Source organism: Tenrec ecaudatus, chromosome X, assembly GCF_050624435.1.
Source record: "Tenrec ecaudatus isolate mTenEca1 chromosome X, mTenEca1.hap1, whole genome shotgun sequence".
Taxonomy (NCBI): Eukaryota; Metazoa; Chordata; class Mammalia; order Afrosoricida; family Tenrecidae; genus Tenrec; species Tenrec ecaudatus.
The window spans coordinates 140,787,292-140,808,896 of NC_134548.1; the positions used below are offsets into that span (position 1 = coordinate 140,787,292).

A 21,605-nucleotide genomic window follows, 5' to 3' on the forward strand; every position below is an offset into this window, starting at 1 on the left:
GTATAATAGGTGCTAAAGTCGGGTAAAGAAAGCCCTCCCACTCTGTCCTTCTTCTTAAGGAGTTCTCTACTAATTCTAGGTTTCTTCCCTCTCCATATGAAGTTGGCAATCAGTTTCTATAATTCTTTGGGAACAAACGACGGCATTATTTGTATCAGGATAGCATTAAACTTAAATAGCGCCTTGGGCAGAACTGGCATTTTTACTATATTGAGTCTTCTGATCCTTGAGCATGGGATATTCTTCCATTTGTGGAAGTTATTCTTGGTTTCTTGTAATAGGGTTCTGTCTATTCCTTGTCACAGACCAGTGGGTGGAAAGTCTTGTGGATCCAGTGGTGGGAGAAGCATCTCAGTGCTGCTGTTTATCTCCACGTGGTTCCTCCAGGTCAAGGACTCTGGCTGCATCAGTGTAGCTCCATCAGGCTCATCCTCAGTAATGTCTCACAGGGAGTAAGTGAGGGTCTCGACTCTAGGGAGATATTTATCTCCTTAGCAGCTTCAAATGAGATCAAGCTATGATTTGATTGATAGACTAAACTCCATCCCTCTATAACAGTGGTTCTCAATCTTCCTAATGCTGTGACCCTTAATACAGGTCCTCATGTTGTGGTGACCCCCCAACAATAAAATTATTTTTGTTGCTACTTCATAGCTGTAATTTTGCTACTGTTAAGACTCAGGTGACACCTGTAAAAGGGTTGTTTGTCCTTCAAAGGGGTCACAACCCACAGGTTGAAAACCACTGCTCTATCAGTTGACACCAGTTTATGTAACTACCATACTAGTATTTTGTTAAGGATTTTTTAATTGTTGTTCATTAGGGATATTGGTCTGCAGTTCTTAATTCTTGTGGGGCCTTTGCACACTTTAGGTATCAGAGATATACTAACTTCATAGAAAGAGTTTGGAAGTTTGCTGTCTTTTTCTATGCTCTAAGAGTTTGTGTGGGATTGGTGTCAGTTCTTCCCTGAATGCTTGGTAGAACTCTCCTGTGTAGACATCTGGCCTGGGGGACGTATTTTGGGTAATCCCTTGAAAATCTTGTCTATTTCTTCTATTGCTATGGGTCTGTTGAGATTCTTGACATCCATCTGGGATAGTCAAGGGAGGGATTGTTTTTTCCAAGTATTTGTTTATGTTTTCCAAGTTGTCAAATTCATTAGAGTACAGGGCTTCATAATATTGTTTAGTTATCCTTTTGATTTCATTAGGGTCCATTGTAATGTCCCGTTTCATCCCTCATCCTTACTATTAAAATTTGTTCCTTTCTTTTTTGGTTAGGTTTTCCAGCACTGTCAATTTTATTAATCCTTTCAAAGAATCAACTTTTAGCTGCATTTATTTATTACATAGCTTTCCTGTTTCCTCTCTCATGTATCTCAGCCCTGTTTTTTTATTATTAGTAGGATTGTCCTGTTGACTCTGCTTTAATTGCTGTAAGTTTTGTGCCAACATATCAATATAGGTTTCTCATTTTTTTCTTTCATGTGTCTATATATTGCACTCCAACTTCCTCTTTGCTATGACCCAAAAGGTTTTGGCACATCATGTTCTAATTCTCTATTGGTTACTAGAAACTTCCTAATTTCATTTCTGATCTGGGCTAGTACCGACTCCACGTGCAATAGTTAGTTATTCATCTCTCCATTGTTTGCTCTTGTTTTCTTATTGCTCCTTTTGATAATCTCCAGTCTTATGGCATAGTGGTCCAAGAAGGAAGTCTGTATAATAGCTTGTGCTTGAATTTCCAGACACAACTTGTGTCCTGTGCCATGTGGGCTTGAGAAGAATGTGATTTTTTTTTTTGCATTTTGGTGGAGAGGTCTGAAAATATCTATCTGGTCAAGTCACCTAATAATAGAGTTCACATCTGTAGCCTCCTTGTTAAGCTTCTTTCAATATGATCTTTTTTTTCTTAGATAGTGGTATACTAAAGTTACCTACCATAATTGTTGAACTTATGGTTTCTTTTTTCAGGAATGCTGTGTTATTTTCATGGGAGTCAACGAGCCTTGGCTTTATCTTTGGGAAGTTTATAGGAACGCTTCTGTGAGCTGCCTGTTGCCAACTGCGTGGGAGGCGGGTGTTTCACCTTTGTACCTCTGGGATTTCCCTCTCACCCTAGCCTATCAGGAATCTGTTGTTTTGATGGCCCTCTTAGTTGCCAGGCTCTGAGGTCAGCCTGTGTTTTGCTCTAGTAACTCTGTTTCCAGCTAGAGGCACTGTGGACAGGCTGTAGGGGCAGGGGGTTGGGGTGTGGGCAGGGGAAGGGCCCCAGCCATGTCTGTAAGCTTATCGCTCAGCTCTGCCACTAAGAGCACTGGTCAGAACAGGGAAAAGGTAGAAAGGAGAATGTAAGTCTTGGGGGAGGGATCCTCCAATTGACAATGGGAGGGCCCTGTACTGTTTGGGGTATCAAATCTTACCTGCCAGAGCCCCTGCTGAGCAGCTGGCAAGCTTCTGGTGCTGCGGCAAGGGGTGATAGCCGCAGTGGTGTTCGCAGCAGCATGGGCAGCTTGGGTCGACTCAGTCCCTGCAGTAGTCCTGGTACCCTAGGAATCTGCAGCAGGTACAGGAGATGGGGTGGGAATAAGCTCCTGGTTCAGGGAAGCACTTTGGGCTGTCTCCAGAATTAAATGATAGCATTGGAACCCCTATTCGCCTCCCAAATCTTCCCACTCACCAATCTGCACAGAGTTTCCAACGTGAGCTGCCTACTTGTTAAACATCTTTGTCGGAACTCCTGTATTTTTTTATCTTAATTGTCTTCTTTGGTTCTGTGTGGTCTTAATTAGCAAGATACTTTAAAATTCTATTCTTTCATGTGTAATGTGCAGCACTCATCATAGATACCTATTGTCAGAAATAGTAAAGAACTTTGCATTGGGGCAGAAAGAAAAATTATAGCACTGTTTTGAATAGGAACATTCTATGATATAATTCATCTTGTCACTGGTGGGCTTGTTTTATCAAGTAGTCACCTCTTTGGACCAAATATACTGTTTTAAGTTTAGTTATCTCAAAAAATTTGTTTTTCATAAATCTGAATTTCCTACATATATCAGAAAGGACCTAGACTCAGGCAATATTTTATCATAATTATTACTTTCGAGTTCTTAAACTAGAATGTTTTGTTTTTTCAATATACATTCACTTGTTACTTATTAATATAATTAGGTTCCAAAGACCAGGTGGCTATGCAAAAATGAGGGCTATGGAAAAATAGAGCATTTTTGGTTTTCTTTTTTCAGACCATTCGTCTATATTTTTGAATTTATAAAATATTATCATAGAAATAATAACAGCTAAGATGTATTGATAATTGATGCTTCATCACTTGCTTGAGCCAAGTTATGAATTATTCCTCCGTGGAGAAGAAAGTTTGGAGGAGACAAAGCTGGATAAAGTTGGGCTGTGATATTGAACAGCCTACAGCTTAACCATTTCACCTTCCTCCTCTACTTACTAAGAGTATACTTCATGGAGCAGCTGCTAGGGCTCCACTCCTATCACCGAAATCCTTTCTTGCATCATCTGGCAATGGGCTCTTCCTTTTGAGCCTGGCCAGTAAGCCTCAGGGCTTCCTGAAAGGGTCTGGGAGCCTGGTTACACACCATGGAGACAGAGGTTTTTGGTCATTTGGCTGATTCCCACAATATAGTATTGAGTGCCAACCTTTCGGGCATTATAAGGGCCAATACAAATGCCCCTGACTTGGTTCAGCCTGAGAATTCTTCTCGAGGTCGTGGCCATAGAGGTGATTGGCCCAGTGCTGCAAATAGATGCTGTCACCTGCCTGGAACTGGGTTCTGAAGATAAAGGGCAGCACAGTTCAGCTTCCTGAAGGTTACTCAGAGGCACTCCTAGAGGGAAAGAGCATTTAAAGCTGTTGGCCCCAGGCTAACAGCCTCCTTAATGTACAAAATAGTAGAAAAGTAGATTTTTTTTACTATTTTCATGACATGTCAGATAATAAGATAGTTAATAAGTGAAGAGCAGGTACGAACAGTATATATCAAATAGGTACATAATTTCATCATTTGAAAAATGTTTTCTAATTTATTTGATGTTTAATTGTGATTTCAACATCCACCAGAGTCTAATTTTACTTAATAACTAAATCATTAACCAATTAATGTGGAACAAAAGGTAACATTGCCAAGGGTATTCCAAATAACATAATTCACAGAAATGATGTCTATGGTCCTGATTACGGTCTGTTGAATATTTCAAAGATGTTGGAATATAGCAACAAAATATATATTTTATATTTCATTTATTAAAATTCACACATTGTGCTGAGAAAATTAAGGCATTATCTCATTAAACCCTCACATCACCTCTGTGAAATGTCTACTTTTAGGATCCTTAACTTGCAAACTACGAAGAATGTTTTGGGTTCAAAGAAAAAACACCCAGAGATAATTTCTTGTGTAAGTATAAAACGAATTTCTTCGAGAAATGTCAGGTAATTCACAAACTTGAAGTTGAGAAGCTATACTAAGATACTATCAACTGAAATAATAATTACCAGGGGCCACTAATGGAGAGGGTGAAGTAAGTGGTACCTTGACAACAAAGGGTACTCGAAGGAAGAAAATGTTCCAACGTCTATTGTGTTGATGATTGCACAACTCTTCTTCATGAGTGAACTACTGAATTGGATGGTGGGTTAATTATAGCTCAATGAAATAAATATTTTTTTCAAAGCTACATAGAAAACTGTTAATGGAACCATTTCCATAGGACGATCACTACCATCCCTTCCTCCACTATCTCAGGACACTCAACAATGTGGCACTCAACAACAGTTAACATAAGTAATTTCAGTAGAATTTAAGGTTCATGTTGGTATCTAAATCCTACCATATTTACTGCTTCAAAGGAGGAGAGTCCAACTCTATAAAATTAAGTCATGGAGTAAGTGAGTAGAACAAAATGATCCCTGTAAAATACCTAATTCCAAAGTGGAGTGGAATATGAGGGAAGAAAAAGGAACTGGGACACCCATACTCAGATTGCTCTCACCAACTATTTCTTTGCTTTCCAAGAATATTATCAGCTGGGTCAGAAGAAAGTGAAAATCTACAATGTTATGATAATGGAAGCTATCATCAGAATATAAGGAGGAACTGATGAATTGAAAGCTGCTTAAGAGTAAAAACAACAATTTTTTCTTCTAGCATTCATGACATAGTGCTAAGAGTTATATTTAGAAGATGTTCATTGTATGCTTTGGTTTTCTATAATTTAATGAAACTATGAGGAAGGGAACGTTGATTACTGTCTCTCAAATTTTCATTGATTACTTTCTTTAAAATTTTCTCACGGAAAGTAATGGAAGTATTTATATTAAATTCTGAATCTACAAATAAATGTTCTCTCAAAAATTATATTGGAGTACTGATATTAAAATTGTTATTTACAAACCAAGATCTATTAAAAAAACTCAAAACCAAACTCAATCTCATCAACTCAATTCTGACTAATTACAACCCTATAGGGAAGGGAAGAACTCCCCCTTTGGGTTTCCAAGATTGTAATTCTTTACTGGGTAGAAAACTCATCTTTCTCCCTTGTGGTGGCTAGCGGTTTCAAACCAGCCCAATGTACAACTTGTATTCCTCCTAGGTTCCTAGAGCTATTAGAAGTGACATAAAATTTAAGTTATGGTGAGGTACTGTCAAGTTGATTTCAACTCAAATCAACCTGGTTTACCACAGAACAAAAATTTTTAAATGTTAATAATTGTAGAATCCTATCATTATTTAAGAAGCATGGAATTTGTTTCCAAACTTCAAACTCATTTCCATTGAGTCATTTATGACTCATAGTGACTCTGCAGGACAGATTAGAATTGCCTCTGTGATTTCCCAAACTGTTCATCTTTACTGGAGCACATAGTCTTATCTTTCTCACCTGAAGCTGCTGGTGGTTTTTAACTACTGACCTTGTGGTTAGCAGCCCATCACAGAACCCACTACGGCTCTTTGATAATGGAAATTTGGGAAGGATATTTCTGATGGTCTCAACATAAGATTAATTTAATTGATGTCACAAAATGTACATGAGAAAAATGTTAAATTAGAAATGTATTACATGTATAGTTAAAACATTTTAAGGGAATGAAATACGAATACACGATAAAACATAAATAAACCTTGAAATTGTTATGCTAGGTGAAAGAAGCAAGTCACAATAGACAATATATTGTATGAATTTGTTTCTACAAAATGTCCCAAGGAGGCAAATTTACATAAACAGAAAGTAGATCTGTGGTGTGTGCTGCCTCAAATTTCCAGGATGCCATAAGACTGATACAAATGAGATGCAAGGGGATGCCCCCAACAACCTGATGCTCATTTATGTTTTTTGATATGAGGGGGATAGTGCATTTGGAGTTAATTCCTCCAGGTCACACTGTTAATCAGGCTTTCTATTTAGAGGTTTTGAAAAGATTTTGTAAGAGTGTGCTACCAAAAAATGCCTGATTTGTGGCAGATGGGGGACTGATTTTGCCACCACGATAATGCACCTGCCATCTGAGTGCACCAGTTTGGGGCAAAAACCTAAATACCTCTCTTGCCCCACAGACCTTACTCACCTGATCTTGCTTCATGAGGCTTCTTGTTTTTTCAACAAATGAGGGGGGACATGAAAGGATAGAGATTTGACAACATAGAAGAGGTGAAGAAAAAAACAAGGGAGGTGCTGTCCGCCATCCAAACTGATGCACTTAAAAAATGTTTCCAAGAATGGAATCTCAGATTTGACAAATGTGTTAAGTGTAATAGAGAATACTTTGAAGGTGATAAGGTTGTTTTATAAAACAATTTAAATACAAAACTTTGACAAAAAAATCTCCTTTTGGGGGAGGGCATCATTATCCCCTCATCTATACATCCAATAACAAAATATTCTCAGGTCATCTGTAGCTATATCAGTTAATTTATAACTGAGCCATACACATAAGACCCACAGGACAAATTAGCAGGTAAAAGTTAAAGCCATTATAATTATTTACAGAAAGCAACATTAAATAACAACAACAGATTATCAAAGTAGAAATGCTTACCTTTCTCCAAATTAGCCATGTCCATTCCTTTGTCACTGGGCAGGTTCAAAACAAATGTCTTTATAACGCTGCCTGAGGCTTCTGTTCTGCCACTGTGTCTCACCAGGTCTTGCCTTGTGGATAGACGCACCCTTCCGCAGGATTCCTAAGCCTCTGCCATTTGTTTCTGCCACACAGGAGTGCTTCTGGGCTCTCTTGAAACTACTGGCCTAGTGGTGGAGGTGAGGGGGTCAGGGCATGCAACCCATTTAAAGGTACTCAGCTTCATGGTCCGGTGAGCCTATATAAATAGACTGAGCGTCACTCAATTTACATTATACCAGGCATTTGGATGGGGATGGAAGGGAGACTGGTGTTCCAGGACCATGTCTAAAAATGTCAAATAAAAATAATTCATGTATCACCTGTGGTCACTTATATCTGAAGAGAATGGAGAGTTGGAGTGTAAAGATTAAGAATATAGGGCTTCCTTTGGCTTAATGAAATGTTCAAAAATCAAGTGTAGTTATGATTTTATAGTTCTGTGAACATACTAACATATACTGAACTGTACACTTAAGTGGTGAATATTATTACATATGAATTATTTATCAACACAGTTATAACAATAAAATACCAATGATCTATAAAATTGTTGCACGCTCTTTGTGGATTGCATTGGGTCCTACTCAAAATAAGTGTCATAATACTATCCTCTGTACCTGTGGATAGCCTGGGTGGCACAATTGTTATAGTGTTTGATTGCTAACTGAAAGGTCAGTGGTTCAAAGCTAGAGAAAGTAGTTCAAACCAGAGCCATCTGGTTCTGTGAGGATGTACAATCTTGGAAAACTTAAGGGCCAGCTCTTCCTTCTTTTAGACATGTTTTTTGATCTGTAAAACCGATTATAACTATGTTCATCTCCATGTTCTTATAGCCTAATAATATGTGCTTTGTATTTTGTGGGGATTCATTTTCCCCTGAGGTATAATATTTTATTCAATTTTAATATTTCACTCAGTAGTTATAATTTATTCACTCTGAAGTGAAACACTACATATTATTATTAATTGAAATCTAAAAGAATTTCAGAATACTTCAATTTTAAAGCAAACCTGTGGGTCACAGGTAGGTTTTGGGAAAATTGCTTTTTAAAAAAATGAATCATTTTATTGGGGGCTCTTATAGTTCTTATAACAACCCATGCATCAATCATATCAAGCACATCTGTACATATGCTGCTATCGTCATTTCCAAAACATTTTCTTTCTACTTGAGCCCTTGGTATCAGCTCCTCCTTTGCTTTTGGATACATCTTAAAGTAAGAACAAAATCAGAACCACTGCATGTGTTATAACACTGTAGGGTACATATAGTCAATAGATTCATTTTTGCCCAGTGTTTCATGTGGTGGGGGCAGGGGGGACTACAACAATGAAAAGGCATTTGTAAATGACTCTCAGTTTTAACTCCAATGAAATCTTTAACCAACATCCCATTGATGCTCTTTTGTTTCATCTATTCTGGAAAGTTTTCTCTATTACCACATTGTATTTCTTACCTGTAGATCTCTACATTATCAGATCCAACCTTATATTGAACCCCAAACCTTTAATGCATGAAAATGTTAAATAAACCCTGCAAGTCAGTAACAAGGGAAAACTATGAAAACGGTTTTTTCATAGTTTATTTGAACCTAAAAAATTCTTGCTTCCCTTGTAAAAGAATTCTATAAGAATAAAAGACACCAGGGTTTCACATAAAAGAAAATTTCATGGTATGGTCAGCAAAGTAATCAAAGAAGTCTATTCAATAAATATAATACCCATAGGGAGCTTCTGGTATCTATTCATGGTTACTGTTCATAAGCTGTAAGTGTTTATTCTTATAAGGAATCCATTTAACACTAACAAAACAGTAGCTTGAAAGATTCTAATTCAAATAAAACTACCTTTTAAAAATTGCTCAGATGTGTTATTGTCTATTTTCAGAAGATCTGGCGGCTTGACTTGCAAACCTTTCAATATACTGCATAATATGGTCACTTGTTACAATGATATGAAAGTCTTGTAATCATGGAGTTATATGATGCCAATTAGATAGAAACCCCACTGGACTAGTTGGTCATGCAATGCTTTGGTTCTAACAAAAAGAAAAGAAAAGGAGGTTATAGGTGATGGCTTGACACAATGGGAAATAATTCTAGACTAACAGAAATACATTGTAAAATATTTGAAGATTAAGATTGGAATTTGTCTACAGTCATAATGTGTCTCAATATAAATTGTACATTAGTAAAAGTATTATTTTAATAGAACAAAGACAGTAATTCAAGAAAATGTAGTGCAACAATACAGCAAATGACCACCATGACTAGGTTCTGTTGATATTAGAACCGGGTCGCTTTCTGAATTGGGTTCACTGGCCCATTACATTAGGCTAAAGTCTCTTGCTGATAAGAAAATAACCAGATATGCTGCTTTTTGAAACATTCTGAGTAATTTAAATACTGTTATATATGTATGCTTAGTCAGTATAATTAAATCCATTGAAATGAATAAAATGAGTATATTTAATTGAATGTTACACACAATGATTTATTCTTAAACTAATTTAATTTCTATTCTAATGGAAATTTACACTTTTCTGTAAGCTTTTGATCCATAGAGACTCTTGAAAGTAATGATTGAGTGTAATAAAAATGATAAAAGAGAAGGATAAACCATATAAAATGAATGTGTGATTGAATTTAGTTGACATTTTAAACATTATTTCAAATAAATACATTATTCATTTTCTAAAATACTTGTAAATATATAAAAGTATGATTACATTTGTCTTATATGTTATTTTTAGCATATTTTAATTAAAATGTATGTATGGGGAAATTATAGTGCTATGAAATAATAGTAAATGAAGTATAAAAATAACTATGACTAATAGGAACAATTATATTGAAAATAATTCAACATTCTTTATATTTTCTTGTCTCTCATGGAAACACTATTATTTGTTTCTGTAACAAGAAATACTGGAAGTTTTATTTTTTAAAGCTTTTAAAAATAACTAATTTATAAATTGAAAACCAACCACATGCAAAATTCAATATGCTAGTCAACTACATCCCTGATATTAGCATAAAGGGACCCCCCATTCAAGTTACAGAAACATGTATGTGTGTATATATATGTTTCTGTAACTTGAATGGGGGTCCCTTTACATATATATATATAACTTGAAAACTTTCTGCCGAGGCAAACTTCCTCTCAAGGGCAATAAGTCAGTTAAAAAGGACAAAGACTGTATGATCTCACTTACATGAAATAGGCAAATGCATAGAAACCAAAGTTTATTAGTTACAAGGACTGTGAGGGAAGAGGAAAGAGAAAGGAAGAGTGACTCTTTAATCATAGTGATATAAGTCAGACACGGATAGCGATATTAGTAAAACATGAAAATGTAGTTATTTCTAAGCAGTTGGTAATAATTTATTTTAGAATAATTAATATCGGATTAGTCCCAAAGAATTAGAGATTAAAGATTTCCCGAATGTCCAAATCTTCCAAGATGTTATTCTGCTCGATTTTCCCTCAAATCCTCCATTGAATATATTCTTTCATGTCCCTGGGTTTTCCAATTCACTGCAGTGTCCCAGAGAAACTCACAAACCTTTAAGGAAACATCTCAGGTGGTGTTGGGTGCTGCCCAGTCTTAAATCCAAAAGTTGAACAGAGGTGAGGCAAATTCAAGGTTCAGAACCAGAAGCTGTAATGTCCAAAAGTCACAGCAGGTGTTCTTGCTTCTACCAATACTCAGTCAGAAAAATAGTGGTATGTCTGTCCAGGACATGTGATGTGTGAAATAACTGTAGTGTTGTGCCAACATACACTCTATTCAAGGAAAACAAAGGAGACGCCTTAAACCATAATCTCGAGTACAATGGTCTTTAAGATGGCCTCAAGGAAACAGAGTATGACTTAGTTAATACCTTTGACTAATGCAGAATCTAAAAATGATCTCAAGGGAAAAAATGTGACTTGATTCTCACCCTTTACTGAAGTCATGTTTTAATCCCACCCTAATTTGGTCCATTAGTGTAGTAGAGAACACCCTTCAAAATGGGATTATAGTCACTGGCATAACTCCAAGAATTATATATCACATAAAGAATTATAACTGGAAGGAGCCTATTGGTTGACTACCATTCAACATGTAGAAATTATTAAATAGGCACATGTTTTTTCATATTAATTAGACAATAAATATATAATTAAAAACAATTTGGTTTATAATAAATTATGGAATCTAATTCTTTCAACTGATATACCTCTTTTTATGTTCTGAATTCACACAAAATACAATTTTCCTTGTAACTGAAAGAAATCTATATATTTTTTCCATTGATTTTCAAAGTATTTACAAGATGGTCTCAACATCACTTTGACTACTAGTACAATAATGTATAATTAAAAATAATTTAGTTGACTGAATAGACATTAGACACCATAAGAAACTCTAGGAGAAAGTTTGAAAAACAAGAAACGTTACTAAGGTTGGACTCTAACCAAACATTTGACAAAGAATCCTTTTTTCTTGTCAGGCATATCATGGGTTTGCTTCTTTAAAACAGATTTAATGTCACTTCATCCACATATTGGACAAGTCGAGTTCAAAAATATCAAGAAGAGTTCTATAATCTTAATCACACTGAATTTTAGAACATTTTCTTTTTACCTGTTCTCATTGTTATTCACGTAAATTGTATTCAATTATGGCAAAAATAAACACAACAAAACATTCCCTAATTTGAAGGAAGGTGATTGTTCCTGGCTATTAAAAGAGATAGCATCTGGGGCCTTAAAGCTTGAAGATAAACAAGATCTAGCAGGGAAACAACAAAACCCATGATAACATCAATAATTTTTTCAAAGACATAGAATTTAAGATATTTAAGATACTGTTGAGATGAAGGATTTATGTATCTTCCAACTGCGAGCTGCAATCCATGAATCGCCTTGTACAGATTGATTTCTTAATTGATTAAGCTTTGTTTACACGCAGCTTGGAGATTAGTGCTAGGGAAATTTTTTCTTGTATCAATTCTTTCAAGTGTATACCATTGCTTAACAGATATAAACCGGTCATAATAATGCAAGGGGAACATTGAGGTATTAATTATATGGTGGCTCTGGATACCCTGTCATAGGACACACTATGTGCCAAAGGTCCACCCCAATGTCCAATGATCACGATTTCAACAGTCTTGGGGTGGTAACCTTTTGTGTCCTCTCCCATTAGAGCACTCAAGTCCTTACGCCAAGGGTAGGGGTCATTTTGAGGTAGGGCTCAGTTTGTTTGAGAAGGTAACCCTTTATAGGTATAGAAAGTCTCCTATTGCTCCCAGGATCATTGAATAGAGATGTAAATTTCCTGTCAATAGACAGGGTCCACCGGAAAGCAAATTAATGCAGTTATGTTGTTGATGTTAGGTGCCATTGAGTCAGTTTCAATTCATAGCAAACCTATACTCAATGGAACTAAACAATGCCTGGTCCTGTGACCTCCTCACAATTGTTCCTATGCTTCAGCTCCTTGTTGCAGCCATGCTTTCAATCCATCTCATTGAGAGCTTTTCTTTGATTTTGCTGCCTCTCTAATTTACAAGGCATGATGCCATTCTCCAGGGACAGGTCTCTTCTGACAAAATGTCCAAAGTGTGTGAGCTGAAGTCTCAGCATCCTAGCTTCTAAGGAACACTCTTGCCTACTTCTTCCTAGACAGATTTCGCTTGTCATTTTACCAGACCATGGTACTCTCAGACACATAAATGCAGATATATAAAATTTAGTACCTTATAAGTAGTGTTTCCTTTTAACCCATTTCTATTTTGTTCTATTTTCCCATTATTTTCTGCTTTCTTTTGGATTGAAAAAGAAAAATAACCAATGCCATTGAACAGGTTTTATAGAAATTGTTAAATGAAAACCCAATTTACTGTGTAAACTTTTACAGAGAACCCCATGAAATTTTATAATTCTGAAGGAAGTGTGTCCATATTTCTAACCCTTCCCCAAAGAAGTCTTTACACTACATCAAAATAGCATTTTGAACATCCTTGATGACTCAAATGATGTTCCTCTTCAGTATTGTTAAAATTTTGAGGACAAAATAATATCTGAAGGGGAAAGAGCAGGACTGTAATGAGGACTCTGTACGGTTTCCCAATGAAATGCTTCCCGTGTTAATCTCAAAGAATAAAACGGTGCATTTTCAGGAGGGAAAAAGAAATAATGAGATAAAATTTTATTTTTGTTTTTAACCAATTTAATGACATATAATTCACATATCATATAAATCATTGGTTCAAATGAATAATAGTCTTATAATCATAGCCACCATCAATTTTAGAACATATCTTCATTCTTACATCCATTAATATTAGTATCTCCTGTCCTTTGATTTCTCCTATTGTAACCCAAAGGAACCATTGATCCAGTTGTTGTCTTTATAGGTTTACCTATCCTAGATTTCATGTAAAGAAAATCACACTAGGAAGAAGAAAAACCCACAACAATAAAATAAGACACAGAGAAATATCATTCCAAAAGAAAGTAGAAATAGGTAATAGATCTAGGACAAGAGGGTCAAAAGGGAAAACTGGCAAGATGTTAAATTTAAAGCAAATTTACCCGCAGTACGTAATCCGTTTTCCAATTCATCATATCTGGAAACAAAATTATTCACATCCTTATCCAATGGTCTGAGGTACTTCAACAGAGGTTTAATTTACATGGGGAACTCTGCAAATGGATGTTGGCCTTCATTTTCATCCTTACACTTCTGAAAATTGAGTGTTCAGAATTTATGCTCTAATACCATTCCTTAATCTGATCTTGGATTTTCCCATTTGAAATCCTGGGATCACATTGGTTGGTATGCCTCTTCAGTGTGGACATAGCTGTCAACTCACTTAGATGGCTGCTTATTTAAGACATGTCCTTTTTTGTAAATTATTTTTAGGGGCTCATACAACTGTTTCACAATCCGTACATACATCATTTGTGTCCAGCACATTCATATGTATATTGCCATCATCATTCTCAAAACACCTGCTTTCTACTTTACCCTTGGTATCAGCTCCTCATTTTTTCCCCGTCCCTCCCCCTTCCCCCTCCCCACTCCCCCTTGATAATTTATAAATCATTATTATTTTATCATATCTTACACCATCCGATGTCTCCCTCACCCAGTTCTCCGCTGTCCAACCTCCAGGGAGGAGGTTATATGTAGACATTGTCATTTGTTCCCCCTTTCTCCCTCACCCACCCGCCACCCTCCTGATAGCGCCACTCTCACCACTGATTATGAGGAGTTCATCTGTCCTGGATTCCCTGTATATGCAGTTCCTATCTGTGCCAGTGTACATCTTCCGGTCCAGCCAGTTATGTAAGGTAGAATTGGGATCATATTGTGGGGGAGGAAGCATTTAAGAACTAGAGGAAAATTTTATGTTTCATCGTTGCTAAACTGCACTCTGACTGGCTTGTCACCTCCCCACAGCCCTTCTGCAAGGGGATATCCAATTTCCCCCAGATGGGCACTGGGTCTCTACTCTGCTCTCCCCCTCATTCACAATGCTATGATTTTTTTTTTTGGTCTATGATGCCTGTTACCTGATCCCTTCCACGCCTTGTCATCTCACAGGCTGGTATGCATTTTCCATGTGGGCTTTGTTGTTTCTCAGTTAGATGGCCCCTTGTTTATCTTCCAGTCTATGGGGCCCCAGATTGTATATATTTTGATAACTGGGAACCATCATATCTCTTCACCACACTTGCCCTTGTACCCACTTTGTCTTCAGCGTTCGTGTCGGGGTAGGCTGGTGTGCTTCTTCCGTGTGAGCTTGGTTGTTTCGTAGCTAGATGGCCGCCTGATTGTCTTCAAGCATTTAAGACCCCTGATGTTATATCATTTGATAGCTGGGCACCATCAACTTTGTTCACCACTTTTGCTTATGCACCCACTTTGTCCTCAGCGATTGAGTCAGGACAGGCTGGTGTGCTTCTTTCATGTGGGTTTTGCTGTCTCTAAGCTAGATGGCTGCTTGTTTATCTTCAGGTCTTTAAGACTTCAAAAAAGTGCTATATCTTTTGGTAGCTGGGCACCAGCAACTTTCTTCACCATGTTTGCTTGTGCACTCATTATCATCAGCGATTGTGCCAGACAGGTGAGCAGCTCAGACTGTCAAATTGTTAGAACAAAGTGTTCTTGTGTTGATAGAGTACTTGAGCAGGGGCCCAGTGTTCATCTGTTTCCTTAATACTGAACCTATAAATAGATGTACATAAATCTATTTCCTTCTCATTGTATATAAATATATTTACATCTTTATTTGCCCATTTTAAAATCTCTATGACTACCCTTTGCCTCCTAGTTCGTTGCTCTGTTTCTTTTTACTTCCCTCTTGTCCCACTATCATGCTCTGCCTTCATTTGGGTTTTAGGAATTCCTCTGGGTTACAATGCCCTTGATCCAGCTCTGTGATACCTCCCACACCCTCCTTGACACTGATATTGGATCCCTTATCATTCCCTTGTCCTTGGGCTTGTTAACACCCTCTTCCTTTTCCCTGTTTCCCCTACCCCCATGTCCCGCAGGAACTGTCATCACATTGTTCTCTCTTCTGGCTTGTTTATTCTGCCTATCACTTACAGGTGGACATGCTATGTACTTTGACAAGACTGAGTACCACGAAGCAACAACAGAAAGTAAAACAATAGCTACAACAACACACATGCATATACACATAAACATATGAATATTTCAGGGTCTGTTTGTTTTCCTTCACAGGTGCTTTCCAGTCACGTCTGATGGGGTGCCATGCCCTGGCACCACCTCTATCTGTGGCGACTTCTTTGCTCTTCTTCCCCTGGTACTCTGCTGCATGCTCTTATAAGTATCTACACACCATTCTCCTAAATCATATTTCTGATAACCCCAGGGCCTCTTGTTCAGAGTAAGCCTTTGAGTCTGGTTGTTGTTCAGTTGTTTGTGATACACACACACACAACACCAAAACTGACTACAGTTTGCATAGCACTGTGGCCCAGCTATCTGTTTTGGTGTTTTGCTATGCTGACTCCATTCAGTGGTGCAGTAGAGAATTAGTAGCAATATATAACAGAAAGTGAGAGAAATGAAGAAAAAAGGAAGACCAAAAAATGTATTAAAACTAATGGAAGTTCAGTTTTTGAAGCATGACAAAAAGTAATGTGTAGTAAAAGTGTTTCAAGAAGAAAAAGTGATAGAGAATACAAAGTGATATTGAGATGGAAGAGCAAGAGGGATAGCTAAAAAAATGGACTAAAGTCATGTAGATAGGTACTATTTGGGTTACCTGTGGGCAGATGTTAGGCAGGAGCTCTGTTGGTATATGCCATCGTGGGCTAGGGAAGTGGTGAGAGTCCCATGATAAGGAGTCTGGTGAAGCCAAGAGTTCATGAACTGACTGACAGAACCCAAATCAAGCTGAACAGTTTGGAGGCTGGGCCAAGCCAAAGTGAATGGTGGAGCTGAGATTAACCAGGTGGGGCAGGAAGGGGAAGTGGAACCAAATTAGTTGGTGGAGAGGTTAGGTGAGCCAAGCTGATCTGAGTCCAGTGGATGGGAGGATTATGCTGAACTGTGTTGATCTAATTCCATTTGGACAGACTGTGAAGCCTAGGAGAGCCAGATTGGACAGACATCGTGAGGACAGGATAGAGTGGGTTGTGGGGGGTGGTCTCTGATCAGTGCCAATGGAGGATACAAGATCTGAGGGGGAACAGGCAGAGATCACCCTGGGCTGCTTGTGAACCCATCTGATCTGAACCAAGTGGGCTGGGAAACTAAACCAGACTGAGCTGAGCCCGGCAGGATGCACCTGGATTTGTAAGGCAAGCTGAACTGAGTAGATGGGAGTTGTGACTCAGGGGAAGGGAGCAGGATATGACACTGGAGTGACTCTGGCCTTTAATCAATGGTAATAGAGATATATTGGGACACAGGAGCTGAGGTTGTTCCCAACAGGCAATAACAAACAGCAGAGCCTGCCAGCCTGCATAAGATGCCTTCTCCCTCTACCTCTGCCCATTCCCACAGATTCTGAACTATGGAGACATAGTCTCCTTGGCCTGGGGGGCTGTTCTTCTGGTTTCTGGGGCATCTAAGTTTGCCCTCTCACCAACTTTCACCTGGCCTTTGTTGAGGAGATTTTCCTTAGCTTGGAAATTTTAGAGTATCTTCTTGAAAGCCTCCATTTTCCATTTTCTTAAAACTGACCTTTTGGTTATCAGCTGAACACTTCAATCTCTGTGCCACTAGGATACTTTGATAGATGATGTACCGAGACATTGTTATAGCTAATGTAGAGGTTGCATCTACATCATATCTCTCTTTGAAATATCACATAAGATGAGTCAGATCAAATAGATCAAGAAGGATAAATATAGCCCATAATGTACATTGTTTTAGCAAATGTGCAGTAAAATCAGAGGGAAAGAAGTGATTTTCAAATGGATCGTGGTATAGGAGAATGTTAAAAGAGTTGATAAATATGCTATGAAAATTATGGGGTTACAATTATAGCAGGCAAAAATGATCCAATGTTTGCTGAGTCCAATAGCCATCTAGTACAAGGTCAGATAATAAGTCCTTACAGCGACGGATCACTCCAGTCTCTATGAACTTTTGAAAACGAGTCACTAAGTTTCCATTCTTAACAGTGACTTACACTGAGGCAAAAATATTAGAAGTAAATTTAAAATTAAAGCACCCAAAATAAAAATATTAAAGAAAGAAGGTTTTAATAAAAGTGGGAGAAGGGAAGAAAGACAACACATATACACAAACCCTCGTGGGTGAGGGGAGGTGGGGGGGGGCGAAAGAGCTTCTGAGAATAAAAGTAAAATATACCTTTAACTATGTCTTCTTCTAAAACTTTACAAAATGTAATTTTACATATAATAAGCTACCAGGATTCTCAAGATTAAATATCAATGAAATGTTTTTATGAGAAATGGAAACAAATTAAAATTCTACAGACAATGAAAGCACACCAAAAAGGCATGCCCACAAAATAGATAATTAGTGAAACCATCACTTTAAAATGAGATAGCAATCATTAATAAAATGATACAAGGTATAAAATAAAACATGCCTCAAAATCACCAAACTTTTCTTATGAGGCAATGAAATTTTTAAAAATCATATATTTATTTTAAATCTACCTCAGAAAAAATGGCTAAATAAGATACATCACAATAGTAAGCATAAGAAGAGTAAATACTGAGTATTGGAAAAGAAGATCAAACATATGGATAATAGGATTCAGTGAAAAATTCAAAACAAGAGAGCAGAACTAATACTAGACCACACATTAAACAAAAACAGAAAAATCTTTAAAATTTTAGATTTGAAACTACATATTGAAGACATAAGTATAGTATTATAAATATAGTATTGTAGTGTTACTGCTATAAATAAATGCTATAGCTATAATGCTTATGTAGAATGTTATAATTATATTCTCACACATCTGAGAATACTTGCCTATAACAACCAAACCATTGCAGAGTTTTTGAAATTATTATGCTTTAATAAATAAAAAAATAGGAAATGAAAATGTAATACATAACTGGGATCCTTATGTGGGTGGTAATCATGTTTCAACACATTATTGTCTGACTTTCAAATAAATCATTACCCCAACTTTTAAATGGAGTAATATATTTTAAGTAATCAAGACAATAAATGTTTAGAAAAGGAATTAATATTCAGCACAATTTATTTTAAAGTATAATAGTTATAAATTGAAATCAAAATGAGAGGACTTGAGGGTATAAATGAGTGTGTATTGTTGTAGCAAAATGATTTTCATTTTCACACTTTAGTGGGTATTATAATGAAATGAATAATCCTGGGGTGTTCTCTTTCTAGCATCCCTTGAGTTCATGAAATGTGACAATCAAGATGCACAGTGTGGGGCAAAGAAAAGAGACATTAAGAATGAAAAGAATGAAGATGAAATTTTTGAACTTGGAAAATTGACAGTAACTGTAGAAAAATATAATATTTCTGGAATAATGAATTAACTATTAAGGTGAAAACTGAAAGTCTAAGATTGTAAGTACTTTACTATAGTGTTAATCATAAAATTATTCTGATAGCCACACCATAATTACAACAATAAATCTGTAACTAAATCTAGACCACTGTAACTATAAAATTTTATAATTATAACAATAATTCTATAATTATAACATAAACCTATAACTAGAATGATGAATATATATAACTAGAGCTATGACCTTAAAACAAAAATACCTCCTTGCAACTGTAATATTATAACTCTAACTCTTTTAAAATAAAACCTCATTGTCATCCATTTCATTCTGACTCACAGTAACCCTATCAAACTCAAACTTAAGCTCACTGTCATGGAGTCATTTGTGACTCATAGCGACCTTATAGGAGAGAGTATAATTGTCCCTGTGGTTTCTTGGGACTGTAAATCAATACAGAAGTAGGAAGCCTCATTTTTCTCCCTTGGAGAGGCTGGCAGTTTCTACTTGCTGACTTTGTGGTTTTCAATCCAAGTAGCCCCTATGCCATCTGTTACCCTGTGGGACATAGTAAACGTGCCCCTGTGGGTTTCCAAGACTGTGACAGTTTGTGGCAGTCGCCTTGTCTTTATCCCACAGAGAAGCTGGTGGGTTTGAACTGCTGACTTTGTGGTTAAATACCAAATGCAATATCACCACACCACAAGGTCTCCCCATATCTATATCTATTCATTATAAAAATAATCAGATACAGCCATAAAATAATTACTATAACATTAGACTATAGCAATAAAAGGATAAATTTCTCAGTATAGCTATAGTACTATAACAAGAACTTTTGAATGATAACTAATGACATATCCATAATGACACTATTATAACTAAAACTACATCTTTATAACTATGTCTCCACAAAATTACTAGAGAAAATATATTACTTTAAATCTCTACTATACCTATGTGTCCCTAACTAGAGTGGAGAATCAATAGCAAGAGGGGAAAAAAAGCACTATAAGTAATTTTTGTATGTGCAGAAATAACCAGAATTTAAAATATATATAAAGCTATAATATAATCAATATAAATATATCAATATAACATTATAAAATAGCACTAGCATTATAGCTATAACATTAGTATATAGCAATAATACTATAATACCATACTTATAACACTGTATATGCTATTACATGCTAACATTAAACTATACTGCTGATACTGTAACAATATTGCTGACACTATAATATTATGTATCGTACCTATAGGTAGATAATCACTTACACTAATACTAGAACTACAACTGACACTATAATTGATAATTGTCCTATGACTTTACAAATATGAATAATACCCTTAAACCATAATACTGTATCTCTAAACTTATTATAAATATAACTGTGTAATTACATGTTTAAATGAAAAATATTTAACTATAACATTGTTACTATACCACTGCATTTATAATACTATCACTATGATGACTAAATTCACTAGTTATAACATATGACTAAAAGTAACAAAGATTTACAAATATAACTATTGGATTAAATTATATTGCTTTACTATAGCTATAGCAAGGCAAACATAATTTAACTATAATTCCATATCTATAACTTAATAAGAATAATTTGTTGTAAAAATAATTATAATACCAAAACAATACTGTACACTATTATACTGTAATTATAAGTTTATACTGTAACTGTACCTATGTTTCTATATAATTATGCCATTTTTGCTATAAACAAAACACTATAACTATATCCACACTGCTAAGACTAGAACATCTCTAAAATTGTAATACTGTCACTATAGCAATATTTTAACACCATAAAATTGTGGCTTTGCTATGACTCAAAACCGACTTGATGGCAGTTGATTTGAACCCTATAATCTAATACTTATAACTATTCATATTATACCATAACACAAAAAACTATGTAACACTAGCATTGTAGCTATATCACTAATACATAAAAATGTAGCAATATAGCTATTACTATATCTGTAGTCTAATACATATAACTATTCATATTACACCATAACACTAAAAACTATATAACATTAGCATTATAGCTATATCAGTAATACATAAATTCATATCAATATAGCTATTACTACATCATTATAACTATAATTATAGAACTTTATTTATAGAACTAATATATATATATATTTATAGTATCTCTATATAAATATACTATAAACACAAATCCACTGCCATTGAGTAAATGCTGACTCATAGCGACCCCACTGTGGATTTCTGAGACTGTCACTCATTATGGAAATAGAATGATCAGTCTGTCTTCCGTGGAGTTGCTGATTGCAGCACAATGCGTAACAATTATGCCACCAGGACTATAGGTTAAATATATATCTATACCTCTAAAACTATAACTTTATAAATATAATTATAACTCTGAATATTAATTTAATTATATATGTAT

General features: G+C 36.0%; 1 pseudogene; it reads left to right on the forward strand.

The window, feature by feature from the left end:
- Positions 1–2,389: 2,389 nt before the first annotated feature.
- Positions 2,390–21,605, forward strand: part of LOC142433749 (nucleotide triphosphate diphosphatase NUDT15 pseudogene) — an 88,613-nt pseudogene continuing 69,397 nt past the window's right edge.